General features: G+C 41.7%; 1 long non-coding RNA gene across 1 annotated transcript in view; it reads right to left on the bottom strand.

The window, feature by feature from the left end:
- Positions 1-15,302: 15,302 nt before the first annotated feature.
- LOC121496699 overlaps positions 15,303-17,766 on the bottom strand; it is a 64,377-nt gene continuing 61,913 nt past the window's right edge. Inside the window, exon 3 of the long non-coding RNA XR_005989314.1 lies at positions 15,303-15,668. This is a non-coding gene — a long non-coding RNA (uncharacterized LOC121496699). The remainder of the gene's footprint in view (positions 15,669-17,766) is intronic.

Raw genomic sequence — 17,766 nt, 5'->3', positions numbered from 1 at the left:
TTGCTTCCATACCACCCTGCCTCCTACCTGATTCTAAGAAGATGGAGGTCTATGTATTTTGGGTGAAGCAAAGGATAAGGAGCAGAAATGAAAGAAAGGGGAAATGGGAGAGAAAAGAGGAAAGGAGGGGGGGAAAGGCAATAGTGAGAAGCAGGAGGAGGGGGAGACAGAAGAGGTAAATTTGCTACATTTGCAGAGATCTCTTGGTAGGGTGTGTATTCTATGGCCAGGAGTTTTAGACATTGTATTAGTTTGCTAGCACAGCCAAAATAAAGTAACACATACTGAGCAGTTTAAGCAATAAATATTTATTTGTTCAAAATTCTGGAGATTGGTGGTCTGAGATCTAAGTGTCCCAGACACTGTCTCTCGAGTCCTCTCTCTTTAGCTTTCAGAGAGCCCCCTTTTCCTGTGTCCTTACATGGAGGTCTTTCCATGATCTGTGTCCAAAACTCCTCTACTTATAAGGGGACCAGTCATTGGATTAGGGCCCATTCTACCGACCTTATTTTAATTTTATCGCCTTTTTAAAGGATCTCTCTTTGAATAGTCACATCCTGAGGTACTAAGCGTTAGAACTTCAATACATTAATTTTTGGGACATGGGGGCACAACTCAGCCCATAACAGACAAATTATCTCTAATACTTATGTTACCTCTCAAAGGTTAAAGGTGTGAAAGTGGAAACATAGGAGAGATTGGGCAACATGTCCCAAGCCACACAGCTAGGAAGTGACACAAACAGAATGGGCACCATGCCCAGCTCTCTCCAAACCTGAGCCTCTGCAACCATGCCACATAGCCTCTGGACAGAAGAGAGGTGGCCAGAGGGGTCAAAAAGTGTGGCCTTTAGAGTCACATCAACCCCAGCTCCATCAAACATGGCTTGGCCATGACCATGATTAGCATCTCTTTGTTTCAGATATCTCATCTTTAAAATGTGTATAAGATCTGTAATAAAAAAGGATTGATAACAACAAATACCTTTCCCTTCTTATAGCCATTCAGCATGGTATACACATATGTGCATGGGGATGTAAGAATCTAAGACCAATATCTAGTTATATTATTATTATTTAATGCAACTTTTCAGAGTCAGCACGCACACACACACATGAACATATGTGCGTGCACACACACATACATGCAAGACACAAAAAGGGGACAGAGGTTTTAATCCCTGACAAGATTGGCTAGGAGCTGGATGACTTGATCTTTCCTATTATGACTACAATGATTTACCTATAATGAGATGCCAGGTTGAATTGTGGTGTTTGTTTTCTTAGTCCTATGTAAACAGTGATATCTCTGAAGGCAGGGGTACCTTCTACTTTTCCTGTGTCTCCACAGGCCTAGCTTTGTGCTAATATGGAGCAAATGCCTATAAAACCTTCACAAGTGAAGGAAAGACTTGTGGAAAGAAGATTTCATAACCATATGAATAAATTATTGTATTAGTTAGTCCTTTTCACAATAAGGCTATAACAAATGACCACAAAATATTAGTTGGTGAATAAGGGGCAGCTCCCTTTCAGTAGGGGTAGGCCTGAGTAGCTCTGTTCCATGTGTCATTTTGCCTTCTCCTGCCACTAGGTAGGGCATGCCTTTCTTAAGGAAATGGCAGAAAGCAGGCCCCATGCCCATGTACATTTTAAGGTCTTGCCATCCTCACATGTACTAACATCTCTGGCTAGATCAAGTCCCATGACTGGGTCGAAAGCCAAGGGGTAGGGAAGCAGGCTGCGTGTCATGATGAGGCCATGGCAAGAGTATGGTTCCCAGGAAGGGTGAAGAAATGGGACCAACCCCCTCTTCTGACTTTCCAGACATTGTTAAGACTCTGTCATTCTGTCTCAGGCTACACTCACCATTCATAGAAATTGTAGAGAGGGATATCAGTCTTTTTCATCTTTTCGAGAATGATGCACCAAGAAAGTTTCTTCTGAACCTAGGAATTGATTACAGAGGGCCATGACATAGTTGAGGCTAGAAATGAGGTTAATCCTAGAGCAATCAAAGAGTTAACATTGCCAGTGTCCTGTCTCAGAATAGGCCTGTACCCATGCTGTGCTTATAATTCAGTTCATGGAGTGATGCTAGATTCTGACCTCCTCTGCAAGATCAGCTGAACCATCCCAGTCTTTGGCTACCACTCACATCTCCAGTTAAAGAGTAAAACTAGTAGCCTGCAACCTAGAAGACGAAAACCCCCTTCAGGCTCTCCCACTCTACTCCCCAGTGTTTTGCAGCTCAGAGAGGTCTTTTAAAAACCTTTTAATTTAAAGGGACCTTTAGCTCAGTCCTTGGGCAAATACAATCACAAGAAGGCATGATAAAGTGATTTCTTAAGTGGGCAGCCCGAGGCAGAGCCAAAGGGCAGCCAGGAATCTGAAAGACCTGCTGGAACACGCAATTTCAGGGGAATTTCAGTTTGGTGCAGTCTTAAGTAGCAGAATCTCTCCTCACATCTACTCCTACCCCAGAACATTAAGCAAATCCCAGAGTCTGGGGGGCATGTCCTACCTTATTTATGGCACATTTTCTTTAATAGACATCTGTGGATGGGCACAATGGGAAGTGACCAGGTGGCATGATGCCTGTGCAAGGAATTCTATGTGTACAATAACAATAAAACGGTTTCCCATTTGTTTATCTATGTGTCTGTTTCGAATAGCCCACCCTCTTACATGAGGATTTGGCAGGAGTGAGCATATTTCTGGAACTACAAATCAAACACAACATTGAACCAATAATGGTCATATCACTTACGATCAGAGAGTGAGTCCCCCGGCTCTGCTGTTCTCAATGCGAACTTGGGAAAGTCACTTAATCTTTCACAGTATCTATTTTTCATCTATGAAACTGGGGTTAATGACCCTTGCCTCAAAGGATTTTGATGACAAATAATAGAGATAATATACTGGTACTTGGGAAGCAACTTTCCAGTAAGTTTCATCACATGCAATGAGGATGATGAAAACAGATTCTCTTCGTGTTGCCCAATGACAGTTTTTGAAAGCCTGGCCTATGGGAGCTATACATATGAAGTCTTTGTCTCCTAAAATGGGAATGAAGACAACTGTAGTTGAACCAATTGCATGGATGTTGATGCTGCCATCTTCATGGTGTCTGAGGGGCAGAGTGGGAATGGGGCTTTTACTGGCATCAGCTGTAGAGGGTTCCATGGGTGGCTGTGGAGAGAGGGAACACAGAGGGGTAATAAGAACTTGGTCCCAGAGGAACCTGTAGGCTCTGGCAAAGACCACCTTGGGAGATGGATCTCCAGACTCAGGACAAAAGCCTCTCTGCACGACCACTCAGTCTTGGGCCATTCTAGTAGGTGGGTTGGAGTCATAGGGATAGAATCCAACACTCTTTGTGAGAGTTTTCAGTGTCTTTTATGGTGTTTCTAAATACATGCACCTCTTTTAGATCTTTACTTGAAGTAAATAAGGTAAATACTTTGTCATTTCCTTTTTCTGGAAAAGAAGACCAAGCCCAGAGGATCATATAATGTGCCTGAGGTCATTCAGAGCTAGGTCTATCTAATTCCAAAGCCCATGTTCCATAAGCACCATTACAAGCCTCGGCAGCAGTTAAGGTTCTAACCCTGAGAAAATGAGAAAGAACAGGCCCAACCCAACACTACCTGAATGCAGACAACAGTGAAGAAGGAGCTCACGCAGGGGCTTGGGTGGTTCAGTTGGTCAAGCATCTGCCTTTGGCTCAGGTCATGATCCCAGGGTCCTGGGATCAAGTCCCACATCAGGCTCCCTGCTTACTGGGGAACCTGCTTCTCCCTCTACCCACTCCTTCCCCTGCTCATGCTCTCTCTCTCTCTCTCTTTCTCAGGCTCTCTCTCTCAAATATATAAATAAAGTCTAGAGAGAAAGAAAGAAAAGAAGAAAGAAAGAAAGAAAGAAAGAAAGAAAGAAAGAAAGAAAGAAAGAAAGAAAAAGAGAAAGAAAGAAAAAAGAAGAAAGAAAGAAAGAAAGAAAGAAGAAAGAAAGAAAAAAAGAAAGAAAGAAAGAAAGAAAGAAAGAAGAAAGAAAGAAAAAGAAGAAAAAGAAAGAAAGAAAGAAAGAAAGAAAAGAAAGAAAGAGAAGAAAGAAAGAAAGAAAGAAAGAAAGAAAGAAAGAAGAAGGAAGGAAGGAAGGAAGGAAAGAAAGAAAGAAAGAAAGAAAGAAAGAAAGAAAGAAAGAAAGAAAGAAAAAGAAAGAGAAGGAGCTCACACTGGTTTAAACACAGTTTAAGGCACATTTACTCCAGGGCAACGTTCCCCGACTACTCCAGTGCTGGCTCTTTGCCCCGTCTGAATACCTGAAACACCAAGAATTGAATCCATACAAAGTCCATTCTACTATGTTTTGGGTATTTGCCTTGTTTCTTACTTTGGATCATTTTCCCAAGGCACTCTACACATTTCTCAGAAAAGTTGAAACATACTTTTTCTCTAAATCTTCTCAGAGTTTGACATAAACCTCAGCCCCAAACATGTCTGTTATTCTATTTTAAAAATCCTCTGGCATTTGAACAGCAGACTTGTTTCCCCGCCCCTATCCAGTTGTCATTCTTTGAGCTGATGGTTGATGTGAGCAATGGAAGCTTTTGGTAAAGAGAGACATGGTAGCCGAATGATTTGATAGAGAGCCAGATAGTCCAATGGAGGAGAAATGCAGAAGGCCTGGAAATTCAATCTGATGGCATCAGCCCCTGGCATGTTGGATCAGAACTGATACTGGTTTGCAGATATCCTGCAGGAAGCAGGCTGCTGGGGTAGTGGCCAACACTGCTGGCCTCCACGCACTCCTAAGTAATATGGTATGACTCAGGGACTTGAAAGAAAGAGAAAAAAATTTCCTCTACTCTTTGAGTTCTTCCAGGTAGACTAAGAGTGAAATTCACATGAGACAGGTTAGCAAAAGGAAAACAAAATTGTTTTTATTACATGTGCATAGAGGCCCAATAAGGAAATTGAGCCCCAGAGAAATGATCAACTTTTTACACTTTTTAGACAAAGAGACACTAAGTCTGTGAAGAACTGACAAGACAAAGAAAACTTAACTTTGGGAACTTCAATTGGTAAGGAGTTCTAAGCAGAATTTCCGCTGGAGGAGAAAATTAGTAAAAAATAAATAAATAAATAAATAAATAAATAAATAAATAATTATATATATATATATATATATATATATATATATATATCTCCTTTTTACCAACAAGGGTTGTTGATACTGACTTCTTCCCCCTAAATTTCCTATCTCTGCTGATAAGGCTGTCTCTTTACCTTCTGGAACAGAGAGAGAAGCTTTCACAGGGGAGATTTGTTTCCTGCTTTCAGAGGGACAAAGGAGGGTCTGATTGTCCTTCTTGGACAATAGGCTGTTTCTTAAGTAACTTTTATTTAAAACAATCAGCATGCCAAAGTTGCATATTTGGGGGTAGCCTGCCCTTGGCCCCTATGGACTGATGGGGAGGATCCCCCCCTCCTTAAGAAAATCTTCTGCTCAGAAACATCTCAATGTCTGAAAGTCTACTATTTAGTATAATTTCTTTTGATTTTATGTTTATTCTGCTAACTTGAATGGTTATTCTTTAAATTATTATCATTATTCGATTAGTGAGTTCTCTTCTTGCAAGGTAACAAAAGAAGCGAGATGATGGGATTTTCATGGGGTAACATAACAGAGGATTCATGTTTGGTGGGGGCAGATGAGAGCTACATCTGATACATGGGAGGCTGCTTGATGAGAGCAGAATATTGGGCAGGAAGAGGGGGACGATCATAGTACATCCTTGCATTCACAATGGTGGCTCTGGAGGTTTTCCTAACCAGGGTCTTAGCCTCTTAATGTTTGATCCCATGTGTCTGGCTTCATTCCAAACTGCTTCTTCAAGCACATCACATGTTCCTACCTCAGGGCCTTTGTCCATGCTATTACAGCAGCCTACAGAACATTCCACATCTCATTTGCCTGCAGAACTCATTTACTTTTCAAGACTAAACTCAAGAGCTATTCTAGGAAGAAGCTTCTTGAATCCATTCAGGTTTTGAGGTGTGCCTCCCTGTACTACCCCAATATCACTTATGATTCTCCAATAGAACCACTCCCTCTTTAGGGTGAAAGTTTCCCAAGGACAGAAGCTAAAGCTCTAAAACCTAGCATACTGCCTGAGAAAGTAGGGATTCTAAAGGTGTGTAGGGATTCTAAAATCTTCTGAGGATGAAGGAAAGGAAAGGCTGGGGAAAAAAGGACTTGAAAGGGTTTTGACTTGGGTTTTTCTCTGTCTTCCTGAGGACCAATCACTGATTCAGGAGCATTTGCCTTCAGAGTGAGAAAATAAAATCCACTGGGGAGGAAGTAAAATTTATTTGACTCTTTTCAGTGAATTATAAAGAACCCAGAACTTCTGGCACTCCTGTGCTGCAAAATGAGGAGGGCAAGATTTACCACCTGCCACCTGCTTTAGGTTCTTATGACCTTCACATTTGGCAAATTCATTAGATCCTTGAAAAGTGAGAGGAAAATGCTGTCCATCATTCTTAGTCTTACTGAACATCCAAGGTATTCAATGCCGATTAAAATCAACTATTCTACAGGATTTTGTACTGGGAAGAATCCATTTAAGTTACCTGCCTTGTCTTTCAGATTGGCATGATGTCTAATACATAGACACTCAGCAAGTAACTGTTGAGTGAATGATGGAAAGAATGTCAAAAGCCCAAGACTACACAGCTTATGAGAGTCAGAGCTGGCCCCCCCAGGTCTCCTGTCCCTCAGTCAAGTTGTCCTCAGACACCACCCAACCCTGACCACAACTTGTATCTCATTACAACTCCTAAGTATAGCAATCGCTTTCTTTTCCATTTAAAATATTATTGTGTGCTATTTCAACTTCAAAAGTAAGACATATGAATCATTGAACTGTGATAAATCACTGAACAACAGAAAAATGTACTCCGTGTGGTGGAACCCAAGCTTATTTTCCATCAGGTGGACAGACACTATATATTGAATAAAGATACAGCCCCAACTACGGCTTTGTCTGGTTCTTGAACATCAGAACTGTGTGGCAGACCACAGCTATTGGGGCCCTTTGAGGTGAGGAGGTGTGCAAAGGTTAGGGAGTATTTCTGCGTGGGCCGGCTCCAGAGAAATGGAGGCCAAAAACCTCAGGCTTCCTCTCTTATTTTTGTTTTAAATATTTTATTATAGTAATAAAGGCCATCCCATAAATCTGAAGGCAGAACAAAATGTTTTGAGAACACATAAAATAATATTGTTCTCAAAACCCTGACGTGTCCTTAAGAAAGGATCTCTCTCTCTCTCTCTCTCTACTTCTAACCACAGTACAGGCAGTGGGTGGATGATAAGGGAGTATTTCAGAGAAATGTGTGTACAGGGTAGAGAATGATGCTGAGGCATCACCTCCAGGCCAGAAGAGCCAGAAAAGTGCAACAAATTAGCAGCAACGCACACTGAGGAGGGCTGGTTAGGACTTTCCCATTGCGTTAGAATGGGTGGGACAGGTTTCCGAGAATACTGCACACGAAGAGATTGGGAGTCCACAGACTGTTGGCGGTGGCTATGGTGCTGCCTATGATGCTGCTCTTTTGCTCAAGACAGAGGCCAGGATGGCTGCCTTGGTGACTGAGAGCCCCATCTTGATCAGTAACTTGGTCCTGATATCAGGGCCTGTGGATCCTTCCTTAGTCAGTCCACTCGAATGAAACCCATGCTACTGGCCACTTATGGACCTACTCAGTAGAAAACCATGGGAAATGTTTGTTTCTCACTATTCCTCTGTAAATCCCTACTACTCCTCCACCCCTTGCCTTTCAGGTGACCTCATTCCCTGGAGCCTGGGACATTTATATGGTCTCCATCTTTCTCCCTTATCCTAGTCATTGCTAAAAAGAAGGGCCTGATCAATAAATTCACCATGGGATATAAAAGACTAATAAAGTTTAATAACTTGCCTCTCCCAGGAGTATTTGCATTTTAACAGGGGAATAGCAGCCTAAGCTGAAGGAATTAGACTGTAATGGTACAATTTCAGGGACCATCAAGCAGCTGAGGGAGGTATTTTTGGTGGGAGAGAAGGTCCCTCCAGGACCTTGGTGCTACCCTGCTGGATGCTACCTCCTCCAAACTCTGTCAGTTGGTCAAGAGAGAGACAGAGCAAGAGCAAGCACACCAGTCCCCCAAAACTTCATTCCCAGCACAATCCACAGTCGTATCTTTCCACAGTGTTTTGCTCCTTCACCATCCCCTTATTCTCTCATTCGTCTATTATTTCTGCCTAAAACATTGACCAGGCCTGCTATGTGACTGGAGACCTCCTATTCGCATTGGAAATACCAAAGGCCAGAAATGTGTTAGGGGCCAAGAACAAGGTCCTGAAGTCAAGCTGTTTAAGTTCTGTTTAGGCTCTGCTCATGCATGTGTGCCCCTCCCTCAGGCTTCTTCTCAAAAAAAAAAAAAAAAAAAAAAAAAAAAAGCTAATATCTACCTTTAAGATTTAAATGTTACATGCAAAGTTGTATAATAACTACTTGGTAAATGTTTGGTATTGTATTAGTCTGTGGATTCCAAGAGCCTATAGCCAGAAAAAGAGATAGGCATGGAAACAAACAATTCCAAAGCACATTGGAATTTTCTCTTCTTTTTCCAGGCTAACTGGAGAACAATCATGGTATTGGAATAGCTCATTCTCAGGAGGGATAAAGAAGGGAATGTTCAAGGAACAGCCAGTCTGGCTTCAAAGTATCAAAGGCAGAAAGCAAGGTAAAGGGACATTTTGTAGGTCCTTGAGTTCTGGGAGCATTCAAGGTCTTCTTGAACAGGTATTCCATCTGTGTTTTGAGAAAACGATTCTGGCCACGTAGAAGATGAACCAGAAGCAAAGAAAGCCTTTAATGGCTGTTTGCAAATTCGGCGGGTCTGACCTGAGACATTGGAAGGATGTGGGGTTGGGAACTTGGGCAGCTGAGGAGGCTTTCCCATGAGGCTTCAGCTTTCTTTCTCATACCATTTGTTGAAACATTCCAGAATTGCATTCATATTTAAAGATTTCAGGTAGATGGCATTGAGTATTAATGCACAGGCAGATGTCTCCATTTAAAACATTTTAAGGGGTTATTTATGTTCTTAGGAAGTTCCCATTCCCTCCTCCCATCCAGGTCAGTTTGAATTGTGTTCTCCCTCTTCTTACTTCTATCTCCCATAATTTCTGAACATCTCCCTACAATGACTTTTGGGCCAGTATATGTTGTTTTTTTCAAGTTTCACATACAAGAGAGACTTTCATTGTGTGTGTTTCTTCAGAACTCCCAGTATCCCTCTTACACCTCAACAAAGTATCCTCTAGAATCTGAGGCAACCTCTGGAAAAGAGAGACTGCCTCTATTCTTTGTAAAGGGTGGGAACGTCAGCTCCTGTCATGCTCATCTGAGACCATGGGCCTTGCAGGGTCTCAGGATCCAAGGGAGAGTTCTGGGCTCCCCATATAGTATATATAACAGAGGGGGCAACAAAAGGACTTGGTCCAGCAGGGCCCCATTCCTTCTCCCAGTCATGCCCTCAGGAATGGATCATGGGTTAGAAAGATCCAGGTAGAAGATGAGATAATGCAGACAATACCAACATGGAACACTCCCTCAAATATCTCATAGTATCGTAGAAAGGGAGGGCAGAGGGAAGTAGTAAGAAGGGACAGCAATCAGTGGGTGGTTGACACAATTCTACTAGACTCAGGACCAAGAGAGGGCAAACACTGGGTCTTTTTCATATTTGCGTCCCCGTATTCCAGCTTCTTCATGCTCAGCACAAAATAGGAATTCAGTGGCAAAATGAGATAATTGGCAGTTTGGGAGAGGGTTGTGGAATCGAGAGTCAGTGACTTACATCCCCAGTGCCTTGGGCTCAGTAACTATATACATATCCTTGCCCAGTTTCTGAATCAATTCTGACAAGAGGAAGCAATAAACTCGTCACCTTTGGCCTGCCAGGAGATATGATCTAGAATTACTCTTGACATTGTAAGCCAGGTTTCTGTTATATCTGGGGAGAGTCCCAAGCACCTGATTCTTCAACTCCCTGACTATCTGCCAACTACCAGCCTTGACTGGCAGAGAAGTAGCTATCATTTCTGATGGCCTGCCTCCTCCACCATTCTCTATCTGGCCCTTTTGGATGCTGATGACAGCCAAACCAAGCCTGTTGGACTTCTGGGAGTCATATATTTAACTACAGGTAGTCCTACCTGGGGCCCAGCCCAGCTCACCTTCACACCTGGCTGTGTCCTGGCAGCCCCATAGTGAGGCTTAGAGGAGGCAGGGAGAGTCCTGAGACATGTAAGCCTGAGGATCAGTGATGGTGTCTCAGAGGGGAGCGGTAATGGAGTTTTTATTGCTTGTGCTTCATTGCATTTGATCTTAATGCCAGAAGGTTATTGTTCAGATTTTTTTTCAGGTCAATGCTAATTAACTTTATTAATGCATTTTTGGTGAAGAGAAAGCAATAGAGCTAGGTTCTGCTTTTATTTATTTGTCCCTTATCGTAAAGCAGTATCGGACTTGGCATGTCTATTTAGAATCTGAGGCTAAGAGACAGTGACCTTTTTGGATAGTCCAGAAAATTGGGAATAGAACCCACGGGGACAGCAGAGGGCCATCTCCTAGGAAAAAGAAGCAGAAAGAGGAGAAAGCAACTCAAAAGAGATAAAGACAAAAACCTGTGGGTGAAATGGATGGGAAAGCAGGGCAATGTGCTCGAAGGAGCCCTGAACTTGGAGTCTCCCCTCCATTCCATACATTCAATGTATGCCTTTTGTACACAGATTTTCATTTTTCTTCCATAAAATATTGGGTAAGTACCCAATATTTGGGTACTTACATCTGTTGGCATCACCACCTTGAGCCTCTGATCTACATGTAATACACAATAAAAGTGGACAAACTCACATCTGCTAACTCCAGCTCAAAAATAGAGAGAGAAAGTGAAGTAGGGACCCAAATGGCTCTTCTAGACTATGACTCAAAGTTCCTCGTGAGAGGCCTCACTTCTTGGCAATAACCTCTGACATTTTGGCCAGGCTTATTTCCATGATTGTAGCCCAAAGAAGCTTAGAAAAGACCCTGCTACCTCCAGAGAATGGGTGGAGGCCAATCCAAGCTGCAGAAACATCTCTTTCTCTAGGGTTGGAGCAAAACTGAGGTCAGAGTTTATATTTGAAAACTTAGACACCTATCATGTCAGAAAAAGCTTTGAGTTGCATGGGTCTGAGAGCCTTTGAGTTCTCCTAGACTGTGCATGACACGTGCCTCAAAATGATTCCCTGAGAGATACTCAGGGGTTCCACTAAAAACCAAGCCCTGGGAAAATCTCAGCCTTGAGAAGAGGGAAGAGAAGGAGCTTTGGAGGCAGGGTGCATGGGTTGCAGGGAGGGCCCTGACGAAGATCAGAGTAGTACTTTCCTAAAGGAGAATGTTAAAACTAGGTCCCTGTGGCAAACGGAATCCAAGGACTCCATGAACAGAGAGTTCTGGGTCACTGTACATTTCCTTTTCCAGTTAAAAGAAATTAAAGGGTAAGAAAAAGAAGTTCTATGTGTCAGGAATTATAAAGCAGGGATTTCAGTAGGCATATTTTCAATAATGAGCACATTGTCTTTAGTCTCTGTATCTCTCACACACACAGAGACCACAAATACAGCCTCTAGATTCCTTAAATATAATTCAATTCTATGCAAACTATCCCCAACCCAAAATCTCATAGGGCGTGGGTATCTGCATGAGAGTGTGAGGCCAATGCACAAACATACATGCTTACAAGCACACCCTCTGGCACACAAGCAGATCCCTGTGAGGAAACAGCCATCAGGGGGCTCTGCTGTGTTGCTCTTCCCATTGATTTTTTTTTTTTTTTGACAAATACATAAATAATAAAATAGTAATAAAAACTCCATTACAGTTCGCCTGCTGACATGGAATGACTCATCTCGGTAATTCTTCTTCCATTTCCCAAGTGGCTTCATAGATCACAGAACAGATTAAATGTCCTTATCTGTGATTTGGAGCATTTACACAGCCAAGGACTAACAGCACACAGCAAGGCCAGGCTTTGCCCAGTGACTAGCTGCAATTTTGGGGAAGCACATTGGCATGATCTGGGTTCAAATCCCCCTCTGCCACTTCTACTACCTCCCCTTAGGCAAGTTGATTAGCTTCTGTTCCCTTGCCTAGAAAATAGGAATATGAGTTTTCATAGCTGTCCTCCATGAAGTTCAATGAGGTCACCTTTGTTGATACAAGTCTCTCTTGTTTGTTAAATAAATGAATGTCCTAGCCCTTTTTCCATTAAATATATGAATGTTTTAACTGTTTAGAAAATAGGAATATGAGTTTTCATAACTGTCCTCCATGAAGTTCAATGAGGTCACCTTTGTTGATACAAGTCTCTCTTGTTTGTTAAATAAATGAATGTCCTAGCCCTTTTTCCATTAAATATATGAATGTTTTAACTGTTTCCCAAGTGCTTCTAATTTTTTTTAAATATCTTATTTATTTTTTTGAGAGAGAGAGAGAGAGAGCAAGAGCAGGAGGTAGAAGAGGGAGAGGTAGAAGAAGACTCCTCACTGAGTAGGGAGCCCGATGCTGGGCTCGATCCCAAGAGCTTATGATCATGATCAGAGCCCAAGGCAGACCCTTAATGGACTGAGCCACCCAGGAGCCCCATGGTGCCTTCTAATATTAACATATTGACTGCAGTTTCCTGCTTGATTTTGACAGTCCCCCTTAAAAGTGTATCTTCCCAATTATTTATTTGTTTAAATTAAAGTGATTAAAGATTAATTATCTTGAATTCTGACAAAAAAATTAAAGACTCCCTAGGGCGTCTGAGAATCAAACCTAAGAAGATTAAATGACTGAAATCCTGTAGATGCAGATGATAATCCCTAACATTTATATGGAAATTTGCATTTTAGGATAATTTCTCATATAGCAGGTCCTCAAGGCGAGAGGAAGGCTGAAACAGCAGTCAAGGCAGATAGGTCCCAGAGCTGACCCTCTCCTACTGGTCATCTGCAGAATCTGGCAAACCTTAGTCTGAACCAAGCACATTTGGGTCTGTATTCGCACTGCTGACCCTATGGAAACTGGGTGACTGTGCTGACCCTGCTAGGACTCTACCAGCAAGGTGTAGGCCTCACACACAGCACTCTCCTGGGCGGGGATGCCACAGTGTGGCCACAGTGCCCACCAAAGGCCCCCAGACATGCCTCCAGAAACCCACACAGACTCCAGCAAGTGTGAGCACTATCAGACTAGGTTCCTCTTTAAATTCTACAACTCCCACCCACACTCTGCTACACATACCCTAGCTGTCTGGGTTTTTTTGAGTTCTATTCTTAGAAGTGGAATTCCTGGCTAAGAATGTGTTTAAGGCTTTTGATAGAACTATCTAAATCGCTTTTCCTAACTAGCCGTGTATGAGATTGTCTGTCTGTCTTACATCTTTACCAGCACTGAGCACTCAGAGGGGACGTGTGGAGGGTGAAGAACCTTAATTATGGTATCAGCATGGAACACACCAGGGTGTGGTCTTTCTGAAACTGGAAAGGGGAAGATGTAGAAATGGATATACTCTCCCGACATCAAATAGCAGGAGGTCACCAATAGGGTACATTTTTCTATGTTGATGATATTATAAATTATTGCTAATTTGGTAAGACCCAGGCCACTGTTCCAGAATGGACAGTTCAGGAGTGGGTCCCTGGACTGAAGGTGGAGGTGTACATTCCCCTCCTGCTTCTCTGCCTGCCCTCCCCCAGAGAATGATCACTTTGGGAAAGTTGAGGGAATGCCGTTGCTAGCAGTATTTCTTCTTGTCCTGTTTTTCAGGACCCATTTAGTACAGAAAAGCCTTGATCAACCAGAAATTGAAGAGACTTGTTTTCTGCAGATTTGATTTTCTGATTAATCGAACATTTATTTCTTTAATATATACCAACATAGCGTTTGCTCTTTGCCAGGAGCTATGCTAATCATGTCACAAATACTAACTCATTTAGTTCTTACAGAAGACCTATAAATGAGTCCCAGTATTTAAAAAAAAAAAATAAACTGAGGTGCCTCCATTTATTAGGAGGTGAATTCAGGGAGTCTAGCTTCATGTCCACATGCTTCATAGCTTCACAAGGCTTTACCTAACATGTTTTGTTTCAGTATAAAGCCTTGTTATTAAAAAGTGTTTAAAAATGTATGTATACTTCAGCAAGAGAAGGGCAGTGAAGACTTCCCTGGGTGATTTGAAAATCCCACAGGGTTTTGAGGTCATTCTGATGAGTTCCTGCTCTCAACGTAGAGGCTCATGGATTGGCCAACAACAAATTAAGGAACCTGGGACACATTCTCCCTTCGATCCACCAGCTGCCCCCCCCCCCAGTTTTTTTTTTTCCATTTCCTAAATTGCTGCTGTGAATTTGCTTCCAGAGAAAGCACTAGATTTTGAAATGAGAACACATTCCATTCCATTAGCTGGGTAACTTTCAGCAGCTCATCTTTTTCAAAGGTCCTCACTTTCCTCATCTGTAAAATAGATTGCTACATTTGTAATGATTAAAGAAAAGATAACTTATAACTACTTAAATAAGTGGGCAGTAAATTTTTGTAAAGAACTGAATAGTATTTTGGATTCTGCAAAGAGGTAAATTTGAGGATACTGTGTAGATATATAAGAAGAGAAAAAAAAACTTCCTCAAATATGTTGTTGACAAAATTAAAAATATAAAATAATATAATATATAATTAAAATAATAATAATTGAGGCAATATTCCAGCTTTATTGAGGTATGATGGACAAAAATTGTATATATTTAAAGTATACAAAGTGATGTCTTGATACATGTATACATTGTAAAATGATCACCACAATCAAGCTAATTAACACATTTATCACCTCATATAGTTTTCATTTATGTGTAGGGGGGTAATAACACTTGAGATGTATTATTTTAGGAAATTTTGGGTATAATTTTTACATGCCTACTAATAAAAAAAATGGAATTCTTTTTTGGGGAAAGATTGCATTTCCCCTCATTTCACAGTTAGTTTTCCCCATCATTAAATCAATTGCGAAATTTCATCTGTAAAAACTATCCTTAGTTTGTAGGCTGTAGATAGAAGAAAGAAAGAAAGAAAGAAAGAAAGAAAGAAAGAAAGAAAGAAAGAAAGAAAGAAAGAAAGAAAGAGAAAGAAAGAAAGAAAAAAAGAAAGAAAGAAAGAAAGAAAGAAAGAAAGAAAGAAAGAAAGAAAAAAAAAAAAATAATGGGCCAGACTTGGCCCACAGGCAATGGTTCACTGGCTCCTGACCTAAATCATTTCCTGGCACATAATAGATATTTAACAAATACCTATTTCCTTCTCCCTGAAGTAAACTGAGGTCTCTATTTGCTGAATCCCACTTAACCAGATGGTAACCCTTTAAGTGGAGTGATGGCTTCAAAACATTCCAAGGCTTCTTTCTTGGTCATCAAGTCTCACATCTGGCTCCAGCTGTCTGCAGTATTGGGAGTAGCAAGTTTTTAAAAATATCTGTGCCTCAGTTTTCCTCTTCCAGAAAATGGAGATGAACGTATTCTTTGTGTTTCATAATCCTGCCAGGCTAATGGTGGGAAGTGGGAAAGGTATTCAGAATAAAGAGAGAAGGAAAAATTGTATTAAAATAAATTTATCTGTGGAGAAGGTGTTACAAAATATATATCTGATAAAACACTTATCCCTAGAATATATAAACAACTCTCAAAACTTAATTCCAGGAAAACAAACAACTCAATTTTAAAAGTGGGCAAGATATTTAAACAGACACTTCACTTGGAATAAGTTACAGAGATGAGGAAGGAGCACCACAAAAGGTGTTCAATATCATGAATCATTAGGGAAATGCAGTGGAAAACTCAGTGAGACACTGCTATACACCATTATAGTAGCTAAAATTAAAAAGGGATAAATAAAACAAAAACTAAAAACACGAAATGTTGAAGACGCAGAGGGCTGTGTCTGAACTGAAGCCTTTACATCTTGCTGGTGGGATTGGGAAATGGCACAGTTTGGAAAGTATTTTTGTCAGTTTTTATAAAGTTAAACATACATGGACTGTATGATCCAGTATATACCCTAGATATGCACCCGAGAGAAATAAAAAGCTACATTCGCACAAAAATCTGTGTGTGAATGGGTATGGTGGCTTTGTTCATTAAATGCCTCAAACTGGAAACAACCCAGTTGTTCCCAGTTGTTTGCTCAACCGGCGAATGGCTCAACTGTGGCACATCCACATAACTGAATATGCCCAGCAATAAAAATGAAGGAACTATTGTTACATGCAGTAACATGGGTGGACGCAAAACTGTTCTGCCAAGTGAAAGACCAGACTCAACAGGCTGAGTACTGTTTGATTCTATTCGAATGGCATTCTGGAAAACACAGAGAGACAGAGAGAACAAATCAGTGGTTTGCAGGGGCTGGCGTTAGAGGAGGGGTGGATTACAAAGGGAAGCAGAAATATTCCAGATCTCGACCGCATGGTTATATGCCTGCATGCATTTATCCAAACTCCTAGAATAGAGAATTCACCAAAAAAAAAAGGGTAAATTATACTGCATTATATCTTAATCAAACTGCCATTAAATAGAATAAATAAGCATGTACTGAGTAGTGAAGATTCCCCGGTGGCCTGTACTACGTGCTGTAGTGTGTAACAGGCCAAGCCAGGAATACGAAAGAGGGGCACCGGGTCTGGGTGGCCTGGAGAATGCAAACTGTAAGTCTAAGCATTCCTTCGGGATGGGTATTTGTCCACTCCCTTTTGCCTTTTGCTTCCTCTTTTCTGCTCTCTCCTTACTGGTCCTCAGACCCAGCTCAGCAGAGAAACTCCAGGGCCACATGCCACGTTAACCCTCCTCTAGAATGTGGAGGCCACATATCTGCCCCATTCATAACCAGGACTTCTTGGTGCTTTGGGACACAAAAATCAGATTCCAACCCCTGAAGCAGGTTATCTTGCCGACTGCTGGCTGGTACAGGAGATGTAAAAAGAAGTCAGTGCAAAAAAAAAAAAAAAATTATAGCACTCATGAGCTCTTGCTCTACCTAGGCCAAGTTTAATCAGGAAGGTCCAGCTTGGGGATCCCTGGGTGGCTCAGTAGTTTGGCGCCTGCCTTTGGCTCAGGCCATGATCCTGGAGACCGGGGATCGACTCCCACATTGGGCTCCCTGCATGGAGCCTGCTTCTCCCTCTGCCTCTCTCTCTCTTTCATGAATAAATAAACAAAATCTTAAAAAAAAAAAAGGAAGATCCAGCTTATATTTGGGCTACATTTTGTGGGCTATCGGGAACGATTCAAACTAAGGTCAATAAACAACTATGTTTCCAATTTCATCAATAATATTTCTAATTGAATTGCTGCCTGAAAAGCAAAACAGCAGAGCTTCCTTGGAGTGACTGGCAAATATTTGGACAGGAGGCCTGGAGGGCTAGGGGTGGACTCTGAACTGCTCTGACAAACTGAGGGATCCCCACCTCATCCCAAGGAAGCTGGGGACACCATTCTGAGACTGGAATTCCAGTAGTCCAGTTGATGCCTTGTTAACAATTAGATGTTTCAGATATGGCGAGTGTCCTGTCAATATTCTGGGGTAAGTTAGCCTAAGGAACTGGCTAGGAGGGAGCAGGTAAGAAGTTGATGAAGGAGACTTTTCTG

The sequence above is a fragment of the Vulpes lagopus genome, chromosome 8 (genome assembly GCF_018345385.1).
Source record: "Vulpes lagopus strain Blue_001 chromosome 8, ASM1834538v1, whole genome shotgun sequence".
Taxonomy (NCBI): Eukaryota; Metazoa; Chordata; class Mammalia; order Carnivora; family Canidae; genus Vulpes; species Vulpes lagopus.
Note: the sequence above shows the minus strand (reverse complement) of the source record. Positions and strands in the feature narration are given on the sequence as shown.